Genomic DNA, 26,133 nt, shown 5'->3' with positions numbered 1-26,133 from the left:
CTTCTTGATGTTAGAAGTCCTGCAATAGCTGAGTTGTTGCCTTTAAGTCTTCTATATGATAAAAAGTAGTACATGTAAAGCCTATCTCTTTGTTCCTTTGGAATGGCTTAATTGTAAGTAAAATGATAGATGATATGGGTTTGAAGTTAATTTCAATTATGAGCTTCGAGTATAACTTGTGACTTGTAGTCACTTCTGAATATTAAAAGTCTAGAAGTAGCTAAACTACTATTCTCAAGCCTTCTATACAGTGAATAGTAAGTGAAGATGCCAGGTCCTCTTCTTAAAGGCTCTAAAATGATAAATGTTTTGATTGCAAAAATTGTGTCTTTGCTTGCATGAGTTATGTTGTATTGTCTTGATAAATGTCTGTGATTTCTGAGGCCCCAATTGATATAATTCCTAATGACATCTAAAGTGTACTTCGGATGATTACTTTCCTTGTCTTCAGGTGACGGTTCACTTGACTGTTTCATTGAGTCTCACAGGGTTACTTAGTTGCTTATGGTTTCTCACTACTCTACTCGTGCATGCTGTAACCCCACTTTCTCCACATCCCATGATGGGCCAAATATTATATCTGGTGCAGCTTTACTACTTCTTTCACCGGGTCTTGGGCCAAGTACGTATAGTTCTGTGTATGAGGAGATGATTCTGTACGTGAGGCACGGTAATATATTATGCTGATATGGTTATTCATTGAGTCTCAGAACGGATGTAATATAAGGGTATGTGTTGTAATATGATAGTACGTGTGTGATGGTATGTATGGAAAAATAAGGAAGGAATATTGAGTCCCTCCTTAGAGGGCCGGGTACGGTATGTATATATGATGATGGTACGCTATAACCTACACCACTCCCTTCACCGAGTCTCTCACTAAAGGGTCAGATACCTTATGTAGGCATGCATATGAAAGTATAGTGATATATTTATGACCCCAAGCCCTATAATAAACTGGAGGTAATATGACGATATATACGATAAAATTATACCGTATACGATGAAATAATGTCGTATACAATGATATGATGAAGTAATATATATGATGATATGATGTCATGTTAAGATGATGAAATGATTATAACACCGAGTTTAGTAGAAGCCGGGTACAGTGTATGAGAATGTATATGACTACACGTCCTCAGATGCAGGTACAGTGAGTTGTTAAATGTTATATTTGTTTCCTGCATCCCTGTTTCAGTTGCTATCTCATTTATGATGTGTTATGCTTTACATACTCAGTACATATATCGTACTAACCCCCCGTTCTTTGGAGGGCTGTGTTTCATGCCCGCAGGTACAGATGTTCATTTCAGAGATCCTCCAGCTTAGGATTTCTGCTCAGCTATGTTGGAAGGGCTCTACTGTTCTGGAGCCTAGCAGTTGGTGCTGGTCATTTGATGTCGGTATTTGTTTATTCAGGGGTACGGCGGGGGCCCTATCCCGCCATATGTTACCATTTATAACTCTTAGAGGTTTGTAGACATGTGTATGTGAGTTGTTTATAGGTTTGTTTCAGCTATACCTGTATGTCGTGTTGTAAATGTTTTTATGTTATAGCAGCCTTTTCAGGTTGCGTGCCCTTTCATAATATGGTACGAATGAAAGAGGCTACATGTACCCCAAAAATTTTTGACCCATTGGGGTTTTTGTGTATAGTATCATATTACACACGATTCAACTTGACTATAGCTGATAGAAACATATACGGGGGTCCAGGTCGGACCCCAATCCCGAAACACAGGGTTGGGTCATGATAGAAATGGTATCAGAGCAGTTCGTCCTTAGAGTGTCTATAGACCATGTCTAGTAGAGTCTTGTTTATTGGTGTGTTATGCACCACATCTATAAATAGGAGGCTACAGGACATTTAGGGTGTTACCTTTCTTTCAGATCTAAGATCGTGCGATAGAGCTGGGTCATAGGGAATGAAATTCAATATATTAACTTGTTATTTCAGTAGAAAGACAACATCGATAGAAGAAAGTAACTAACGATATTGGAAGTTACAGAGCATGTAGGTGAGCAAAGGCACGAAGGAGATTTTTCAGGTAAGGTGGGCAAATACGATTGATATGTAAAGTTGAAATTGAAAGGAAAAGTAAATAGGAAAGTGCAACAGGTGCAATTCGAGTGGACATACAAGGTAAGTCCATTTCTATACTATTAATTATGGGCGCCCTGTGTGGCTGCGATATGATATGATATGAATATATGTGTTGGCCCTGTGAGGCATTGTTGGCATTTTCAGCGTGCAGGTTTGAGATAGTAAGAAATACAGAGGAAACTCTATCCAAGTTTTCCTAGAAATAAAAGGAGAATAAAATACAGGGTTGTAATATGCCTTTCCCATAATAAGAATGAGATTTTACCAAACTACGAGTAGGGCTGACCTCGAGAAATAAGGTAGTTGCTGAAGTGATGACAATAGTAATGAGGAGTTCAATATTGGTATGGAAAAAGAATCTGAAGAAGACTGGTAAATCTTGATAGGTTGAGATATTAAGGCACCGACTGAAGTGATACACAAGGGTAAGTTGTGACAAGTTATATTTAAAAGAAGCATTATACTATGGGATTGAATGCGAACAGGATACTATGTGAATATAACGAAGATCGTTATGAGAATAAGGAAAACCTAGTAAAGAAGTAATTGAAGGGATCTGATGTGTTTGTGGAAAATAGAAAAGCAAATAGAGAATGAATAAGAAAGACTTACACAAAATTATAGGGAAAATTCAAAATAAAAGGTTGAGTGATAACAAAAGTGAGGGTGAGCAACAAGACAGGATGAATGCTAGAAATGACTGGTATGCTAAGAATAGATAGAGGTGAACAAAAGATGTTTTGAAAATGAGAAAGGGAGGTTATGTAAAACTAGTATTTTCCGAGGGATATAGGAGTAACATGGAACTCCTTGTGCATAAAAAACAAATGGACATAGACAAGAGGAGTGAAAGGATTACTAAAGGAGGCACTCGAAGTGGACGTGATTAATTAAGTATGAGTATCGAACAAAAAGGGAAATAGACAGCTACGAACTGAAGGTATAGTATGACAAAAAGGTGATAGGACAAGGCCGCTATTAAAATGAAGTTGATATGATTTTGAGTAAAATTAGAAGTTAGCATCGGGTACACGATAAGGATGAAAGGCATGAGGCATAGAAGGGTACTACGTGCACATAATTTCACCTCGAATTAGGGAAATCCTTAGGGGACAAAGACTGTAGACTTGAGGAACAAGTGGTGCAATATGCATCCCTCAAAAAGAAAAAGATGATATAGGTTGGGACAAAAATATTACTTCAAGAGAATTTTGGACACTGATCGTCGGAATATAAGTGTTGCCTAAGTAGGATTGAAGAGACTACAAGTATTAACTGACTGTTGACCAAAATACATAAAATGTGGCTTTGGATAAATTTCTATGTCAATTACATTACTCGAATACCAACCATCATATAAGATTTTATACGATATATCAAGAATTTGAAGCACCTCATGATTGTATTAGGGTTTCTACATGGGTAACCTAAAGTATAGGTGACATAAAGGAAAACATGGATATGATGCAGTATGTCAAATATGTTAGAAACGACTTATATGCATTTGGAAAGTTGAAAATAAATAGACAATGACATGGATACACCCTAAAGTGGGAAGTGGATATGAGACATACAAGCATCAGATGAAACCAACCAATATTACAACGTGTTAACGTGAACACTTAAACTTCAAGTGAGATCCCATGTTGGAATGAGTTAGCAAGATCTAAAGGCCAGCAACGGGCGGATAACTAATATGGAAATGCTAAGGCATCTTTGGAACTGACTAAGTACATACACATGCTCGTGTAAGGATTTCAATATGACGCGGGGTAAGAGAATTAGAAAGGAAATTTGAGTAAAGGCACATTGGAATATACCTAGAGTATTATAAGTTGACATAAGAGAAATTGTGAAATAGCTTAAACAATATCGAGCATCAAAAGCCTGATAACATATTACAGGAGATAGAAATCCCGACTTGAAAATAGACAGGCCCAGATGTGATCCAGCAAATTATTGATAAAGTGAAGTTTATTCAGGGGAAAATTATTAATAGCCCAGAGTCGACCAAAGTCATACACAGATAATTGATGTCGACCCGTAGAGTTTGAAGTTAGAGATTGGGAGCTCTTAAAAGCCTCACCAATGAAAATAGTAGGGAGATGCGGCCAGAAAGGGAAACTTATCCCAAGATACATTGGCCCTCATCAAATCAGTTGTAGGATAGGCAGAGCTGCCTATAAGTTGAACCTACCATCCAATTTGGGGGCAATATATCTAATTTTTCATTTTTAATGCTCCATAAATATATAAATGACCCTTCCAGAGTATTTCCTGTGGATGAGGTCCATGTAACAGAGGAGTTATCCTACAAGGAGAAACATATCTCCATCCTGGGTCAGTAAATTAGAAGGTTCCAAACTAAGGACGTGGCTTCCATCAAAGGCTTGGGACAAGATAAAAATACAGAAGAAATGACCTGGAAAGCCAAAGAAGAGGTGGGAAAAAATAGTTGTCCCTATTCCCGATGTATATAGGTGACCTAAACTCCTAAATTGATTGGGTTGATAAATAAGAGCCCTATCAATGATAACTCTCAAAGTCCTTGTAAGACCTTATGAGATTAATTAACATTTGAGGACGAATGTTCTAAAGGGGGGAAGTATGTTATGCCCTGCACTTTTGGCACATGAGAACACCTATCTAGCTTCTCTAAAGCTATCATGTGATCTACATTATCTATAACATTACCAAATAACTCTAAAGAAGGGAGGATGTGGTGCCCTATAATAATGAAGGTTGGAAATAGAGTTGTGAGAATTCGGAAGGAGTTGGAGGTCGAGTAATGAGTTATAGGACTCGATTTACTTGCATAAGCTACCAACTTGGAAGTCTTGCATAACTAAGCTACTTGAGTACATGTCGAGCTTATGTAGCAAGGATTACATAGGTTCTTAAAGTAAGACGAGATTATGAACCCATGAAAGAGGTGGAAGGAGGCATAGCACCTACTCGGAAACAAATTGGTGATACACCTACTTGGACTGAGTAGGTGATGCACCTACTTGGACCAAGTAGGTGACTCACCTACTTGGGTGGACCCCATGCTGCCACGTGGTAGCCAAGGATTGGAGGCATGGCATGAGGTGGCACTTTAGAGGGGCTGCCACGTGTCACCCCTAGGGGGATACCATGTGTCACTCTCCAAAGGAAGGTATATACACCTTATATTATGACTAATGTCTCATATTTCAGCATCCTTAAGTTGAAATAATTGAGAGAAAAATGTTGAGAAGAAGAGAGAGTAGCCACGACTTGGCTAAGATTAAGGTGAGTCCTCTGATTCTGCTCTATAAATTAATTATCTAAGGTGTTCCTCAATCACGTGAAGGTGTTTAATAATGTGAATTAATTATTTGGGGCAGTAAAGAAGTGACACAAATAGTCCGCTAACTTTCAGCGTGTTAAGGGACTTTTGAGGCTAGTTTTGGCAAATCTTGGCATGTTTTGGACAAGGTAAGGACTTCCCTTTCAAATTGGAGTTGATAATGTTGTTATGTAATGTATTACATGTCTTAAACAAAGATGTAAGTAAGAAAATTGCATAAGTATGCTTAGCGTTAGAAACAAACTAAATTGGAGCCGTTCTAGTTGAATTAAATTTGTGTAGTGTTGTTCCGACTGTGGTGTTGTGGTTTGAGTTGGTTTTATTATGTGTTGAAGGGATTGAAAACGTTCCAAAAGGGGTGTGGTAGCTTCTGGTTGCAGCCACATAGCCCTCCAGTTCGTTTGGTTAAAGGTTTTATGAAATAGATATTAACAACCCTATTTTGGTATCGTAGTTTAAAGCGAGCTGTTTGGAGTTTGTGTTGTATAATGTTGAAGTGTTTTACTTGCATATATGCTGCTGATTTTTGTTGTTGGTTGGATTCTAAGGTTTGGGGGTTAAATTGAAAGTTAGGATAGGGCAAGTTATAAAGGAGATGCTGCCCGATTTACGTTAACTCCTTAACTAACTAATAGACTAGTCGAGACTAGTCGAGAAAGGCAAATAAGGAATTGATTCCTATGGGTACTTGGTTGTGTATTTAGAAGCTATAAGGTCGAAGGTTGCTAACATTAGTATTACTTTCATGTTAAATAGGTTAAAGGAGTACCGAAGCGAGCTTGGATGCGATTAATCCATAACAGGTATGTAGAGCTATTCTTCTTTTGTTTGGCATGTCTTAGATTTAAGTTACGATTGATATGTATATGAAATGTGAGGATAATTCCACTCATAAAACCCCAAGTATGATTCATAGGTCTTGCCCACTTCTTGATGTTATAACTCCTGCAATAGCTGAGTTGTTACCTTTAAGTCTTCTATATGATAAAAAATAGTACATGTAAAGCCTATCTCTTTGTTCCTTTGGAATGGATTAATTGTAAGTAAAATGATATATGATATGGGTTTAAAGTTAATTCCAATTATGAGCTTTGAGTATAACTCGTGACTTATAGTCACTTCTGAATATTAAAAGTCTGGAAGTAGCTAAACTACTATTCTCAAGCCTTCTATACAGTGAATAGTAAGTGGAGATGCCAGCTTCTGTTCCTAAAGGATCTACAATGATAAATTTTTTGATTGCATAAGTTGTGTCTTTGCTTGCCTGAGCTATGTGGTATTGTCTTGATGCATGTCTGTGATTTCTGAGGCCCCAATTGATGTAATTCCTAATGATATCTAAAGGGTACTTCGGATTATTACTTTCCTGGTCTTCAGGTGACGGTTCACTTGACTATTTTATTGACTCTCAGAGGATGACTTAGTTGTATATAGTTTCTCACTAGTCTACTCGTACATGCTATAACCTTTCTTTCTTCGCATCCCACGATGGGCCGGATATTATATTGGGCATAGCTTTACTACTTCTTTCACCGAGTCCTGGGCCGAGTACGTATAGTTCCATGTATGAGGAGACGATTCCATACATGAGACACGGTACTATATTATGAAGATACAATTATTCATCGAGTCCCGGGCCGGCAATAATATGATGGTATGTATTGGAATATGATGGTATGTGTGGTGAAATAAGGAAGGAATACTAAGTCTCTTCCTAGAGGGCTGGGTACGGTATGTATATATGATGATGGTACGCTATAACTTACACCACTCCCTTCACCGAGTTCCTCACTAAAGGTCCCGATACCTTATGTAGGCATGTATATGAAAGTATAATGATACATTTGTGACCACAAGCCCCATAATGAATCGGAGGTAATATGATGACATATACGATAAGATTATACCGTATATGATGAAATGATGTTGTATACGATAATATGATGAAGTAATATATATGATAATATCATGACATGTTAAGATGATGAAACCATTATGACACTGAGTTCACTAGAGGGTAGGGTATAGTGTATGAGAATGTATATGACTACACGTCCTCAGATGTAGGTACAGTGAGTTGTTAAATGTTATATTTTTTTCCTGCATCCCTGTTTCAGTTGCTATCTCAATTATGATGTGTTATGCTTTACATACTCAGTACATATATCGTACTGACCCCCTTGTTCTTTGGGGGTCTGCATTTCATGCCTACAGGTACAGATGTTCATTTCGGAGATCCTCCAGCTTAGGATTTTCGCTCAGCTATATTGGAAGGGCTCTACTGTTCTAGAGCCTAGCTCTTGGTGCTGGTCATTTTATGTTGGCATTTGTTTATTCAGGGGTACTACGGGGGCCATGTCCCACCATATATTACCATTCATAACTCTTAGAGGTCTGTAGACATGTGTATGTGGGTTGTTTATATTTTTGTTTCAGCTATGCCTGTATGTCGCATTGTAAATTTTTTTATGTTATACCAGCCTTATCGGCTTGCATGCCCTTTCATGATATGGTACGAATGAAAGGGGCTACATGTACTCAAAAAAGTTTTAACCCATTGGGGTTTTTGTGTATAGTATCACATTACACACGATTCAACTTGACTTTAGCTGATAGATACGTATACGGGGGTCCAGGTCGAACCCCAATCGCATCCCACGGGGTTGGGTCGTGATAAAAACTAGGGTTCATAATTAATTATAAATTGAATGAAAACTTGAGAAATCTTTGGGTCTTCACGGGTGAAAAGATCCCACGAATTAATCTCCACATAGCTTGCTTGAATTCACTAAGAATTGAAGAAGAACCATGAAGATATATGGAAACCCTATCTTTAATTTGGAGAGAAACTTTGAGAGACTTTGTTCTTGCCTTAAACAAATTTTGGGAGAAATAATTGAATTGGAAGGGAATTTGAATAATTGAATATTTATAGACTTTGAACTTGGCCATAAATGTGTCTAGGTTCATTGAACCGAACTTTAGAAAAGACATAATTATCCTTCTTTAAATCTGGAAATTTGGCCCGACGGATCCCTTTCTACGGGTCATCTCAATAATGATGAGTCATTTATTCGTCTAAATGATTCATCCTATAGGTCTAAGAAAAGGCCTAAAATCGAGTCTCTGAAGTTTAGGAATGGGCAAGGTTTATGGCCCATTATCTTGTCTACGATTCGTACTCTTAGCTCGTCTTGAAGGTCCCAAAAACCATCAAATTTAAGAGTATTAGGACTTTAGTTATGAGTAATTTCTATGAGTCGTAATAGCTCTTACGGTTCTTCTTGTCAAGTCGTAGACTCGACCTTGACGGACCCTTAAAACTTGGCTCTGAAGTCTTCCTATGGGTTGTGGCTACGGCTCGTCTGGGTGAGAATGGGTCATAATAGTGAGTCATAGGACCTACCTTTAAGGTTGGTCATGAATAAGAATGATGACTCCCTCCACGTCTCATTTCTACGAGTCGTGTAAACATTTATGGCTCGTAGAGACAGTTGTAAACTTGGGTTTAGTTCAAGATTTGAGAGTTTTCTCCTTGGTTCTAACTTTTTGACTTATGGGGTCTTACAATATCTCCCCCTTGGAAACATTCATCCTCGAATGAAATTAACTTATCATAGGAAGGACAAAGAAAGGGGACTAGCAAGCCAACATGAATATAAGGACATCTTATAATGCATGTAACACGAAAACTTCAACTTAACACAAAATCATAACTTTTCAAAATCAACTTTTTCATGAACATGCATGCATATGAATGACATAGGAGGAACTGATTACTTAAGAGTTCAACTAGCTTGAATAATAAGAGCTTACTACTTTAGGCTTGAGTAGAGGGAAAGAGGTATGGGAATCATTTCATCATATCCGCCTTTGCCTCTCAAGTAGCACTTTCTACTTTTGATTTATCAATAACACTTTGATGGACACAACTTCTTCGTTCCTCAACTTCTTAACTTACTGGTCTATGATTTCCACCAAAACTTCTTCATAAGTCAAATTCTCCACAACGCTTAAATCTTTCAATGGAAAATGGATTTTGGATCACCCACGAACTTCCTCAACATAGACACATGAAACATTGGGTGAACCATAGGTAACTCAAGTGGATAATCTAACTCATAAGACACCTTTCCAACATGTCTCAATATCTTGTAAGGTCCAACGTATCTAGGACTGAATTTCCCTTTCTTGCCAAAATTCATTACACCCTTCATGAGTAAAACCTTCAAATAGACCCAATCATCCACCTAAAATTTGAGCTCTCTTTTTCTAACATCGGAATAGGACTTTTGACGACTTTGAGCCATCTTCAACCTCTGCCTTATGATTCTTACCTTCTTCATAGCATCGATAACCAAATTTTGACCAATCAAGGCCATCTTACCTACATCAAACTATCTCATCGGGGATCGACATCTTCTCTCATATAATGCTTGAAATGAGTCATTTGGATGCTAGAGTGATTACTATTATTATAGGAAAACTCAATCAATGGAAAGTGTTCATACCAACCTCCTTTAAAATCAATAACACATGCCCTTAACATATCCTCCAATGTTTGGATTATTCTTTTGGCTTGATCGTCAGTTTGAGGATAAAAAACGGTACTTAGCTTGACGTTTATACTGATACCCTATCGTAACAACCTCCAAAAGTGTGAAGTGAATTGTGTACCTTGATCCAATATGATGGACAAGGGCACACCATGAAGTCTTACAAACTCACGAACATACAACTTAGCATAAACTTTGGCACCATAAGAACTCTTAACCGGTAAAACATAAGCCAACTTACTCATCCGATATAATGGACAAGGGAACACCATGAAGTCTTACCAACGCGTGTATATACAACTTAGAATAATCTTCGGCACCATAGAAAGTCTTAACTGGTAGACAATGAGCCAACTTAGAGGTTAATAATTGAGTTTACTTGAAAATTTCACATATGAAGGGTGTGATGAGTTTTGGCAAGAGAGGAAAGTTATTCCCCTCTATGTAGGTCCATATCAGATTTTGAGGTGGATGGTAAGGTGTCTTATGAGTTAGATTTGGCATCGGTGCATCTGGTGTTTTATGTGTCTTTATTGAGGAAGTTTTTTGGTGATCCTAGCTGTGTTGTGCCATTGGACAGCATTAATCTGAAGTAAAGTCTTTCATATGAGGAGGATCCATTGATATGTTGTACATGCAAGTTAGAAAGTTGAGAAAAAAGGAAATAGATTCAGTTAAAGTGTTTATAGAGGAACTAGGAGGTTGAGGGTGCCACATAGGAAACCGAAGCCGATATGATTTCCCGACATCTTCATCTCTTTCCTTCCATGACTAGTTGAGGTATTTAGTTACTTCATGATTTATTCAGTCCAAATAATGTGTTTCATTCATTCTCATATTTTCATATGAATTCATAGTTATGAAATGAGTTTTAAAGTAATGATTTAGCTTGAGATTGAAAATTTTATGTTTTATGCATTTTTGAGATATTTTGCATTCATGTTGGGCTGCTCTGTTCCTTTCCAATTCCATTTATGCTAGTTTGAGTCCCATTCGAGAATAAATATTCCTAAAGGAGAGATATTATAAGATTTCAAAAGTTGGAAAGTCACAAAACGAGGTTCAAAAGATGAATTCCTAGAAAACTCAGCTTTTTGGCACCAGGTGGCCTTCATGAGGCCCTATATGGGCTGTTAAGTGGACCATGAGCCATGAAAAGACACTGTTGTCCAAACCCTGCACACCTAATTTCATAGGTGTTGTTTATGAGGGGTGACCATGAGTGGTGGTGCAGACCACGGACCGTTATGGCCTCCGTGGTGACACCTCTTGTAGGCCTCTATCAGGATCCTCACTACGGCCTCCCTCCACAGGCCATATTTACCTCCACAGACCTTGATGGTCTCCATGGAGAAAGTCCTGTAGACCTTCAAAAATTTTCCTAAGTCCAAGTCTAACAGCACGGACTACCACCACGAGCCGTAGTGCTTATAACGGACCTTGGTGGGCACCCTTGCAAAGGCCTGTGTCCAGAAGTTTAAGTCCAAGACCATGATCACCACCACAGACTGTGGTGAGTTTCACAGACGGTGGTGGGTCCTCCAAGTAGCCTATGTTTTCAATTTAACTAAAGGGCATTTTGGTCTTTTCCTATATTTTATTAATGAATATGGATAGTTTTTTGGACTATATTCTCACATATTAACTACCCTAAGTCCCCTTAACCCTCTTATTCTCACCTTAACTCCCAAATTCACAAAAAAATATTCTCTCCAAAGTTCCTCTCAAGAGTTTTCTTCTTCATTAAGAGAAGTCTAAGGATTCATTCAAGATTAAACTTCAATTTTCTTCAATTTGGGGCTTCTAAAGGTCAGGGCATGTGGGACTTCCTTCATGGGTACCTTCCACTCATGAAATTCCAAGTTTTCTCTGCAAATTCTTCTATGATTTCTTATTCAAAAAACTCTAATTTCATGAATTACATTGTTTCTTATTAATTATAATATATTTCAATATTATTAGTCTAATTATGCATAATTCACATCATATTGCATAATTTCAAGATGAATTTCAATGACGCATGCTATATGTTATTTTCAAGTATGGTTTATGAGTTATGATCACGATTTTCAAGTTATTTCAATGAAGCTTTATGGATGATGTTTAAAGATGCTTTATGCAAAGAAGTTATGAATGATATTCAATGATGTTCAAGTAAGCTAATGATATGGTAACTTGAGACCCTAAAGATGTTATATGAAAAAGAATTCATAATAATGGAAGGCCTACACCCACATTAAATGAATCACATGATAGATGAACTATTCTTATGTTATCTTTATTAATTCTGATTGATATCTAGTATTATCTTTCCTAATGATGATAATGACTATATTTTTATGAAAGCTCTATTGGGATAATGACTAAGCACTGAGAGGACTTTAAGGTAGGGCTCGATCTGGTATGCCATTGTAGCTACCCATGAGAATCCTAGTAGAAACCTTTAGTCCCAAACTACGTTTCCCACATAGTTCAAAGATGCCAATATGGCAAATCTTATGGATCTATATAGCAAAGTTAAAGAGACAGTACCATCCAGAAACCTACCCTGGCTAGGTTGCCTTCCCCTTTCGATATGGATTCATCAAATTCCATGTAATAGCTCACATTATCTTATATGTCGATTAAAAGTCCTATCCCACACCAATTAAAGTAAAGTTTAGGTCCTTATGATGGAAATGAGGTTTTGATGTATTGACCAATGAGTTAAATGTTTTAAATTCTTCATGACTTTATTCATGCTTTAAAGATATTGGTCTTACATCCCATGATTCATATTGATTAAGTCTTATTCTTATTGTTCATGCGTCTTCTCACATACTTAGTGAATTTTATGTACTAATACATACTTTTTCCTACATTATATCATAACATAGGATCCGACGATCACGCTCATCCTCTTCCCACTCGTGGCTAGAGTTTATATTTGTGTATTATTGGTGAGTCTGCACAATTTGAGGACATGGAATTTACTTCATATGATAGATGATTTCTTCGTTTCTCTATGTTGTCAATGGGTGAGCTAGGAGCTTGTCTTACGCCCCCATCTAGTTAGTAGAGGAATGCTAGATGTTGCGAGTCTATGTTGTCAATTCATTTCTCATTTTAAGACTTAGCCATTCTATTGAGTCTATGCTTTTGTATCTTGATTTAGCTTCATTTACTTTATTTACCTTATGTATTCTCATAAATGATATGCTAAGAGGCTTCATTGGAGTCCCTCGAGATTCTAATTGATGTGTCGCACCTAGGGTCTAGCTTGAATCATGACAACCATTGGGTACCATATTTTACAAGCTTTTGGTGCTACTATTGGATTTCCTTATGTTCATGTTCTTTTGTGGGAATTAATGATACTTTATCCTATGATAGAAGGTCAATTAAATGTTAATTATATGAAAAATATAATCTTTTTGATGTTATAATTATTGTTACATCAAAGCTTATGAAGTTTTTGGGTTGATATAGTTGAGACTACAAGTTTAGAGTAATTCTTCTGATAAAGACTACTGTGTCTATTTTTAGATCCTAAAAAATGATGTTAGTTTTCTCTGTTGATCTTGTAGGATTAATCACCTTACGATGATAGAATCAAAAATTACAAGGCAAAAATAATAGTTGGTAATTAAAAAACTTGTGAAATATAACTTCTTTGGTAGAACAACTTGCCTATATTGATTCATATTTTCTTTTAAGTATGGTTAAAGCATTTTTCCTTTAGAGTTTTATTGTACAATAGATATTTCCCATAATGAAAGTGGTCATGTGAAATTAGCCTAACAAACAGGTGGGGATACTCCATTGTTGATTATGCTCCTCATATTTTTTGTTGACTATCTATCAAGATTACGAGACTATATATAAAAGGATTATCCTTAGCTGATGAACCTTCATAGCTGATTATCCCTATTATTTATTATTTCTTATGATGTGTGCTAAGTCAATAGTGTACAACTATTCATGGATGGAGGAAAAATTATTTTTATGTGTTTATGTATGCTTTTGTTTGATTTTATTTTTCTCGGTCATCTTCACTTCTTACATCCCTAGAAAATTATTTAGGAGTGTTGCATTGAAAATTTGTCTTCTTGACTGTTTGTTGTATTTTAGGCTAATATTTGATGGACGGACAGACAAAATAATTGCGATCTTTGTCTCAATTGGACATGATTTTTCATCATTCATTAGATTTTTACCTTTCAACCTTAATTCTATACAATAATTGGAATACTAATATTTCATCCTCAATTTTAATGTAACAGATGATTTTGCTCAAAGATAATCCAGAAGACAAAGCATGAAAGATATATCTGTTTTTGTATAATTTATACATAGTAAGTAAATTAATTAGTACTCCCACATATGTAAATATTCAGCTTTGTAAATATCTCACTCAACATCCAATAGTTTGACATTCACATTAATATATAAAAAAACATGTTTGGCAACTATATAATGTTCAAAATAGAAATATTGTTATTTATTGAAATGTATTTTATTTAATACGCAACTCATTGATTTTAGATCCATAATAAGACTATACGTTGGGCCCGTGCTTAGCACCGGCTACATTCATCTAGTATATATATATATATATATATATATACAAAAAAAAAATTACGAACCATTATATCAATTATTATTAATATGATATATATGTTGTAAATATACATATACATCAAAATTTCACCAAAATTTTATTTATATTTATATTAAAAACTAGCTTTAGTAAACACCAAAATTAATTTTCACCTACATTAGCTGTAAATTACATAGAATTAATATGTTATCATTAGCTTTCGCAGACAATTGAACCTTATATTTACCAACCATATAACGCACAAAGACATATACCAACTTTATACCAACCATTTTACATATTCATATTTACCAACTTTATACCAACCACTTTACCTATTTATATTTATCAATTTTATACCAATCATTAGTAATGACCCGTTAGGTCATTTCGAGAATGAGTTTTCTCTGTTTCATAAAAGATCCTTTCCTTAAATTTAAATTGGTATTTTGCACTATTCGATAACTATGATTAATTAATTGACGGATAATTTTAGATAATTAATTTAAGTGATGGATTAAATTATTGATTTAGTTAATATATTATACTACTTTTCCTTATGTAAAACTTAATTAATAATAATTAGCGATTCCTATGTTGAGTCATAAACTCTAAAGAACTTCAGCAACAACGACACAATTAGCAGAGGAGGCCGACGAGTCCTTCAGGTGAACAAGTAGCCTTTAATATACATGTAGATTGCATGGAATTCAATACTTTGATATTATTGGTTTAAATAGAAAGAGTTGAATTGCAAATTTTTGTACGCATTCACGTGATCTGCTAGGGGGAAAGTTAATGAAATTAGAAAGTAATCATTACACAATATTGATATAATGGTAAGCCAATGATTAGGAATCTAGGATAGAATGGATCAATGATTGGGTAATCATTGGCAAAACAAGAATATCTGCATATTTGGGATTGGGTTCAACGTATGTTCATTTTTATATTTTTCTTTTCTATTTCGTGGTTGAGGTTACAATTTAATATATGTTGGTATATGTAATTAAAAAAACTGGTGTATTGTACTATATAAATACCCTCATATTTATGATATTGAAAAAAATATAACTTAACCCTAGTCTTAAAATTCGGAAAATATGAGAGTTGATATGTTAAGTGGCATCAAGATTAGGAATTGATTATAGATATGTGTGAGTTTTTGGTTCTAGGCTAGACATATAGTAATATGGTTGTTTTTAGTTTTGAAATCTTATTGTGATTACCTATTTGACTAGATTACATTAATTTGGAAGCCCAACGAAAGGGCAAGGGTCAAGTTCCGGAGTGATTGCTTGACTATTTGAGGAAAATGAACTTCTAAACCTTGGTTTAAGCTTGTAGATGCTAGTATTTCTTTGTTATGTGCGTTGGGGAATAATGGAAAGTGAGATGGGTTATTTGATTATCTAATTGACCGTAAAATGAAGATGAGTTGTATAAAATAGCAATCTAATGATGTGTATTGGTGTGATCGGTGTAATGAGATTATTGACTTATCTTGGACATGTGAAATGACTATATTGATATGAGATGTGAAAATTATTATTGATATCATTTTATTATCGTGAATTATATGAACATGAATTGACTGCATTAGTATTTATGTATTGTGCTGAGACTGAAAATGATATGAAACAAAAAGGGGTTGGGCCACACACTCCATGGTAGGCATTATGAAACAAAGGATTCAGACCACACATTTCATGGATGGATATGTATATTGAGGGGATGGGCTACACGCTATATGGCAGGTTACATAGACAACAATGTTTTCATGGGTTCCAGACTGTGATTCAGTGGATGTTTACCGATAGGGTAGATATGCATCATCTTATTGCATTGTATTGCACCTTTATGATATTTGTGAATTGTGTTTACCTCTCATTGTTCCATGTTTGCTGAATTTGACTTGATATGATTTAATTGTTGATATTATTGTGTATTATTATAGTACAAAATGTAGAGTTGGCCTAGTTTTTATGTAGGTTGTAGTTGAGGAGACTCGGTTGGGATGACATGAGTATTTGTACCATGTTGTTTGATACTCATTCCTTGCTTCTACACTTGTGTAGGTTGTGAGCCTGGATCTACTTAATCTTCTAGATTTACCACTACATCTGAGCTATCATTTTGAGTGTTGAGGTAGTTGTTGTATCCATCTAGCGGCCGCCTCTTACTCCGTTATTATATTTTAGTCATTCTAGAGACAAAGACATTGAGACTGTATTTTCTTTTGTTATTTTGGTAATATATTAGTGTCTTGTACATGTGACAACAAGTCTTGAGGGATTTTCGAGATTATTTACCTATTTGATTATGTTAAACCTCATTTTATTTCATTTATTTCTGCATTTATATTCCGTTGGATTTTAGGCTAACTTCTCTCGATATATTGAGACAAGTGCCATCACACCTGGACTCGGTTCATGACACCATTATACCATATATATATATATATCTTAGTTTAAACATACCTACATGTAAATTTCAATATTACATCAATATATCACCAAAAATATCCATTTGCATTCAATAAAGAAAATCAATTGTAGTAAAAATTAAATGAACTTTCACCTAAATTAAGTTAAAATTTCAACATTAGAATTAATTGAAATAAAATCAATTCAAATGTTAAGGAAAAATTATTAAATCATAAAAGCACCCATTTATCACCATTCACATATAATACTTCAAGTCAACAATACCATATCATGTTCAACTGCGAAAAAAATTAACTAAATAAGAAAATTTAAAATCTAACAAGTTTAATCCTCATGTGAAAATTTGGTGCAAGTCTTCTTGTTATTTCCTGGTGTGGCACATTTACTACATGTAACTTTGAATCTCTTTAAAATCCCTTCTTATTTGGTGGTCTCACTGGTTTCCTTCTTGCATTTGATGGTAAGAATATCTCTACCAAAACATGTGATGTAAAATACCAACTGTTATATACCATAATCAAACCACAAAAAAATCAACTGTCATATACCAAAATCAAACCGAAAAATATCAACTGCTATAAATCATAATATAATCAAACCAAAAATATACCAACTTTTAAAAATAACACAAATATCAAATGGTATGTTGTTATACCCCACACTTTTGTACATTAGAACATGTTTTTTTCTCTAAGATTGCCATGTGATCTATGTTATCTATGAAGTTCTATGTGCGATGGTTGAAAATAGGTTTGGAAGGATTGGAGAGGAGTTAGAGGTCAAGTAGTGAGTCGTGGTAATCGACCTACTTGCGTAAGCTACCGACTTGGATGTATTGTATAATTAAGCTACTCGAGTACATGTAGAGCTTAAGTAGCAAGGACTACATAGGTTCTTAAAGTGAGATAAGATTATAAACCTATGAAAAGAAGAAGAGGACACATAGAAGCATGAGGAGGTGACACATGGTAGCAGGTGATGCACCTACTTGGACCAAGTAGGTGACGCACCTGCTTGGACCAAGTAGGTGACGCACCTGCTTGGGGTGGACCCCACCCTACCATGTAGCAGCCTTGGAGTGGGCACATGGATGTATTGGCCCAATAGGGGATGGACACATGTCACCTTCTAAGGAGATATATATATATGTATAAGATGACTAATTCTTTATTTCATATCTTAATCTTAGAAAAAAAAAAGAGAAACCCTAGAGACTTGAGAGAGTAGCGACAGCCAAGAGAGAAAAAGGTAAGCCCTCCAATTTCGCACTATGAATTAATTATCTAAGGTATCCCTCGGTTAAATGAAGGTGTTTAACATCATAAATTAGTTTTTTGGGGAAGCAAGATAGGGAAGTGAGCAGCCACCAAAGTTCAGCCGCGTCAAGGAGCTTCCGAAGTCAATTTTTGGCAAGGTAAGGTTCGTCCTTTCGAATTGGAGCTAATGATGTTATTATGAAATATATTACTGGTGTTAAATGACGATTGGAAGTAAGAAAATTTCATAATTATAATTGATGTTGTAAACGAATGGAATTAAAGTCATTCTAGTTGGGCTAAAGTTGAATAGTGTTGTTATGGTTGTGGTGTTGTACTTGGAGGCGGGTTATCTTTGTTGCAGGGATGGAATGTGTTTTAAAATGGCTATATATTCTGCTGTTGCATCCACGTAAGACTCCATTTTGGTGTGGTTAAGATTTTGCAAAATAAAAATTGAAAACCCTATTCTAGTATTGTGGTTTTGAGCGAGTTATTTGGAGCTTGCATTGTGTAATATTGAAGTGATTTACTTATACATAGTTTCTGGTTGTTGTTGTTGATATGGTTGTACTAATCGAAGGTGTAATTGGAAGTTCGAATAGGAAAAGTTATAGGAGAGATGCTGCCCAATTTCCGTTAACTTCTTAACTAGTCAAGATACTAGCCGAGAAGTGTATTCCTATAGCTACTTGGTTATAGCTTTATAAGATGGAAAGTCGAGAGTTATTAATGTTAGCATTACTTTCGTGTTAAATAGGTTCAGATGGCGAAGAGGAAAGCGTGGTTAAGATTAATCCATAAGAGGTATGTAAATCTATCTTCTTTTCTCTTGGCATGTCTTAGCCATAAGTGGTTGGTATATGTAATGTGGGGATAATTTCATTCATAGAACCCCGAGTATGATTCATAAATCTTATTCACTTCTTGATGTTAGAACTCTTGCAATAGTTGAGTTATTGCCTTATAAGTCTTCTACATGATAAAAAGTGGTATACGTGAAGCCTATCCCTTCCTTCTTTTGAAATGGCTTAATGTAAGTTAAATGATGTATGATATGAGTTTAGAGGTAATTCTATTTATAGGTTCCGAATATAACTCATGACTTATACTCACTTTTGAATGTTAAAGGTCTTAAAGTAGTTGAACTACTACCCTCGAACCTTCTATAGGTTAAGTAGTAACTGGATACATAAGCTTCTATTCCTAAAGGCTCTATGATAATAAATGTCTCTGATATCTTAAGTTGTGTGGCATTGTCTTGATGCACGTCTATGATGCTTGAGGCTCCATTTGATATGGTTCCTAGTGATCTTAAAGGGTACTTAAGACAATTACTACTCTGATCTTCAAGTGACAGTTTACTATTTCATGGAGTATCAGATTATGATTTAACTTGCATATAGTTATTCACTACTCTGCTCGTGCATGCTGTTAATACATCTTCCATCGACTCCCATAATGGGTCAGGTATGATATATATGTATATGGATCAGGCCAAACGTTCCTCGACATATTGTACTATATAAGGATCGAGCTGAATGTTCCTCGACACTAGTATATGATAAAAGGATTGGGTCGTACGTTCGTCGGCACTATTATATAATATAAGGATTGGGCCATACATTCCTCGGCACTATTATATGATATAAGGATCAGGCCATATGTTCCTCGGCACTATTATACTATTTATGGATCGGGCCGTACGTTCTTCGACACTAACCTATTGTATATATGGATCGGGTTGTACGTTCCACAGCGCTAATGGTATACATATGCCTCAGATGATGGAGTGATGTATTGGTAACACCGAGTCCCCAAGAGGTCCGGGTAAGGTATGTGACGATGGTATACATGACCTTATTTTGTAAGATGCAGGTACAGTATTTTATTAAATGTTACACTTGTCCCCTGCATCTCTATGTCAGTTGTACTCTCCTTATAATGTTTATACTTTACATACTCAGTACATATGTCATACTAATCCCCTCTTTTCGGAGGGGCTACATTTCATACCCGCAGGTATAGACGCACGTTTTGGGAATCCTCCAGCTTAGGATTCCACTCAGAAAGTTGGGTGAAGCTCTATTATATCGGAGCCAAGTTTTTGGTACTAAACCCTCTATGTATATATTTGTTTATTCAGGGGTATAGCGGGGTCCCTATCCCGCCATATGTTACCGTTATTACTCTTAAAGGGTTGTAGACATATGTGTGGGTTATGTATATGCGTGTGTTCAAGTGTGTCTATATAGCTTGTGTTTTGGGATATTTCCTTTGTCATGGCAGCCTTATCGGCTCGCATGTGTTTATAATGGGACGACCCCACACATTATGATAGCCTCATCAATTTAAGTGTTATGTTGCTTGTTGATAAGTTGCGACCTCCTCAGGAAATAGGTGGTGCGAATATGTGAACATATGACAGGTTTACTTATAGTTAATAGGGGTATACGCAGCTTGGACACCTGTCACGGCCTACGGGGCTGGGTCGTGACATATGTACCATAATCAAACCACAAAAATATCACGACCCAATTTCTCAGGTCATGATGACACCTATTATAACCCACCAGTAGGTAATCCAAGCCATAATCTGGAACAGCAAGTGTTGTGTTTAAGGGTAGAAACTAAACAAAAATAAGCAATTCTAACATAAATAACATAAATAAGCGGAAGACAAACCAAAATAAATATAGACAACTGATCCCTCCCAGAACCTGGAAATCACTAGTATAGAGTTGGCTAAACAAATGAGTACAAGTTCTAAAAGTGGACCACTGAAATAAGACCTGTCTCAAAAAGCAAAAGACTAGTCTATATAAACAAATGGAGACCAAAATATTGCAAAACGCCAAGTGCTCATCCCTGTCTTCGGATCAGACCACTCCAAGTTCGAATGAACGCTGGCTACTGGTGCTCAGACCCATATCACAAAAATAGATGTAGAGTGTAGTATGATTACCAAAACAATAGGTACCTAGTAGGCATCATAGGCCGACTGAGCTGAAAAGTAAAGGAAATATGAAAAGAGGGAATAGAATATAATAGAGGTCAAAAGCGAAAGTATAAAATAAGGTAAAGAAATGCACACATATAAAGTAAGCCTAGACTGTTAAGGTCATGACCTGAATAATAGTAAATCATATAATCAAAGGTAGATAAGCCAAGATGATAAAGTACTAGCTAGCCGATGAGGCTGCAACTGAAGACATACATGTATACACATATATATACATGCCAAGCCTATGGGCTAGAGATAAAAGGATGCAAAAAGGAAACCTAGAATATTGTGTCCACAATAGCCTCTAAGAGTGTCATAAACACTATTGGGACAAGGCCCCGACTATACCCAAATTGTACAACAAAAGTAAACATCCTATAAAAGCTCTAGGAAAAGGTGGAGCTTACAAACTCACAGCTGAACCCCGAATCCTAGCGGAGGGGTCGATCAGAATCTCTACCTAGACCTGCATGCATGAAACAAAAATGTAGTATCCCTAGACAATAGGAAATCAATACAAATAAAATGTGCTGGTATGTAAGGCAGAAATTAGAATCATAAATAGTTTTTTGAAAAAAGGGTAATGGAGATACCACCTGACACTAAAACTCTGATAGCTTCATGGCTGACATCCGACCTCATAGTATTCAAATATACATGGCTCACCCCTGTCTTCGGATCAGACCACTCCAAGTTCGAGTGAATGCTGGCTACTGGTGCTCAGACCCACATCACAAAGATAGATGTAGAGTGTAGTATGATTACCAAAACAATAGGTACCTAGTAGGCATCATAGGCCGACTGAGCTGAAAAGTAAAGGAAATATGAAAAGAGGGAATAGAATAGAATAGAGGTCAAAAGCGAAAGTATAAAATAAGGTAAAAAAATGCACACATATAAAGTAAGCCTAGACTGTTAAGGTCATGACCTGAATAATAGTAAATCATATAATCAAAGGTAGATAAGCCAAGATGATAAAGTACTAGCAAGCTGATGAGGCTGCAACTGAAGACATACATGTATACACATATATATACATGCCAAGCCTATGGGCTAGAGATAAAAGGATGCAAAAAGGAAACCTAGAATATTGTGTCCACAATAGCCTCTAAGAGTGTCATAAACACTATTGGGACAAGGCCCCGACTATACCCAAACTGTACAACAAAAGTAAACATCCTATGAAAGCTCCAAGAAAAGGTGGAGCTTACAAACTCACAGTTGAACCCCAAATCCTAGCGGAGGGGTCGATCAGAATCTCTACCTAGACCTGCATGCATAAAACAAAAATGCAGTATCCCTAGACAATAGGAAATCAGTACAAATAAAATGTACTAGTATGTAAGGAAGAAATTAGAATCATAAATAGTTTTTTGAAAAAAGGGTAATGGAGATACCACCTGACACAAAAACTCTGATGGCTTCATGGCTGACATCCGACCTCATAGTAATCAAATATACATGATATGACATAACCAACCAAATTCTAGCAATGGCGGTCTTTTCAGTAGCTAACAGGCATCATATTGCCAACCTGTGGCCATCTGTACATATATATAATCATCTGGGCAAATAGGCTCCTTACCTCCGATTATAGCTCGGAGTCCAGCATAACATGCCGTGTATGATATGAACTTTGATTGCACATATTAGGCCATAACATTAACTTAGCCAATCTTGGCTCATTAGCACTCTTGTTCTCATAATTCCGTAATTACTTTCGTATAGAATGTAAAAGCCTCGTGGAACCTCATATATTTTCAAACAAACTTGGAAACTTAACTCGATATTTTAGAAAGATAACTTAACCTTGAAGATGTCCATCAGGAGATTAAGGTACTTCACTTAGTTTTTATACCTGATTCTTTAATAATTAGTAAAATAAATTATTTTAAAAAAAATAAGTGTTTTAGTAGTTTAAACATAAAAATTATATTTGAGATTTTTGGAAATCAACATGTTACTTTAAAGTTTTTAAAATACACTTTGAAAATGAAGAATGACTGATTGCCAATATTAAAATACCTATCATAATATTTTTAAGTTACACCACCCAAAGACAAATAAGAATCCATACATATGGACATATGGTCAAGAAAGCAGGACAAAATAACATATATAGATATTGAATACCCTAGTTAACCGAATGAGTGGACTATTAACCTAATAGCATCATGAAAATACTTCAGCAACGATCCCAATGCCTTTCACATAAGGTCTTTCTAACAATAGAATAATAAAATATCACATTTAGCGTTTTAGAAAATTCCCAGAATTCGTGCTAAAAGGAAGGACGAAGCTTAGCCTTAACATACCTTTCTAAGAACGTTTGAATGCCTATAGTTCCTTCCCAAAAGTTGCTCCTTACATCCTAAGCTTCGAAAAACTATATATACACAGTTATACGCACCTATAAATAGTTCATAATTGAGTGGTAATCGGCAGATTATCCATATGATTCGAACTTGGAAAAATGACCGTAGAACTTCATAAAAACAATTATAAAAGAGTCCCGAGATAGTTACTTTAGCAAAACAAGAGTAAATTTTGAAGAACCAGCAAGAATAACAAAGTCCTAACTTCCAAAAATAGCTCCAAACACAGCTAATAGAAGGTGAAAATGATTGCAAAGGGTAAAGATCTAATTTCTAGGCACCAGGGCAAACTTTAATGGTAGAAATCATTAAAACTCACCTTGATCACCCAAGAACACCGTGGAACCCTTATCTACAAATTTCTTACTATTTTGGGATAAAAATAAAATATTTTGATGCTTTAAATATCCATAGGCCGACTTGACCAAATTGTTGACCCGACCCGGTTTGCGACCCTATTTTAGCCCGGACAGTCCGCGGTAAAACAGTCTTAACTTTTTACTCCTTTGTCGAATTGACATGCCATTTTTTTGGTTGCAGACTAGACTCATAGAAATTAAATTTGGTAGGTTTTAGACCCCACAATTATTCATATGCTAGGAGAAATGAACTGAGACATTTGACCCAAAGTTTAAAACTAATTATAAGAGAAACTTACGATAAATTTTTCCAACCTTTATGTGCAATTGGCTTGACTCCAAAACTTAACATATGACCATTGTGCTATTATAATACCTCATAACATATTATTCTTAGTATATTAGATACTCTTGTCCTTATCCCAAATTTGCAAGTTATTTTAAACCTTCCGAATGGGCAAGGTGCTTTCCGAGACATTTCTTTAACCCTGAACCATTGCTTAAGGGATTACTTTGACCTAACCATTTGTTTCTTGATATTACCACATATTTGTAGTATCATTCTCCCACTGTTCTATATCAATTCATATACACCTTATATAACTATGCCACACTACGTATATTATGCTAGAAAAATAACATGGGGTTTCAAAGAAGGAATGAATATTATAAGTGTTGCCAAGTGGGCCATTTTTAGAGTGTGTGTCTGATATGGGGCAATAGAGCCTAGTCTTCTATCACGTCACCATCGGCTAGAGGTAATCAAAGAGGTGCCATTTTAGGTACAGGCAGAGGTACAAACCGTCTATATGCCATAGGTAGACGTAAAGATTAGGAGAGCTCCCTAGATATTGTGACGGGTATGATTCTATATTTTGATGGATCTGGGTTCCACTTTATCATTTATATCTCCTTATGTGTCTAGTAGATTTGACAGAAATCCTGAGTGTCTACTTGAACCTTTCAGTGTGTTTACTCTTGTTGGTGAGTCTATCTTAGCCGAGAGGGTATATAGAGATTGTACTATGTTAATCTATCACACAGATACCATAGATGACTTAGTTGAGTTGGACATGATTGATTTTGATGTGATTCTTGGAATAGACTGGTGATTGCAGGACTCGGATTGTTAAGTTCAGTATCCCAAATGAGCCTGTCTTAGAATGGAAGGGTAGTCTTGTTGTACATAAGGGTAAATTTATTTCCTATCTTAGGGACAGAAAGTTGATCTATAGAGGGTGTATCTATCACATCGTTAGAGTCAAGGATGATAGTTTTGAGTCTCCTACTCTTGAGTCTATTTCGATTGTGAATGAGTTTCTAAAGTTTTTCCTGATGATCAGCCTAGAGTTCCTCTTGATAGAGATATTGACATTGGGATTGATGTCCTTCCTGATATGCAGCCTATTACTATTTTTCCATATAGAATGACTTCAGTTTAGGTGAAGGATTTGCTAGATAAGGGCTTCACTAGGCGGAGTATCTCACCTTAGGGCGCTCATATCCTATTCATGCTAGATGGGTTGTTGAGAATGTGCATTGACTATCGTCAACTGAACAAGGTTACCATAAAGAACAAGTATCCCTTTTACAGGATAGATAATTTGTTTGACCAGCTTCAGGGTGCCACTTGTTTTTCAAAGATAGACCTCAGATCAGGCTACCACCAGTTGAAAGTGAGATAATGTGACATCCCAAAGACTGCTTTCCGAACCCGATATAGTCACTTGGAGTTTCTTATTATGTCCTTTGGTTTGACTAACGCTCCTGCATTATTTATGGACTTGATGAGTTAAACGCTCAAAAAGTATTTGGACATGTTTGTGATTGTATTTATAGATGATATACTGATCTATTTGAGGAATAAGGAGGAACATGCTAATCACCTTAGAATTGTTCTATAGACTTTTAAGGATAGAGAGTTGTATTCTAAGTTTTCAAAGTGTGAATTTTGGCTTGGTTCGGTGGAATTCTTAGGCCATGTTGTATTCGGTGAGGGTATCCAAGTTGACTCACAGAAGATTAAAATGTTTAAGAACTAGCCAAGACCCATATCCTCGACTGACATATGAAGTTTCTTGGGTTTGTCGGCTACTAACATAGATTTATTGAGGGA

Source organism: Solanum dulcamara, chromosome 4 (assembly GCF_947179165.1).
Source record: "Solanum dulcamara chromosome 4, daSolDulc1.2, whole genome shotgun sequence".
NCBI classification, from domain to species: Eukaryota; Viridiplantae; Streptophyta; class Magnoliopsida; order Solanales; family Solanaceae; genus Solanum; species Solanum dulcamara.
Note: the sequence above shows the minus strand (reverse complement) of the source record.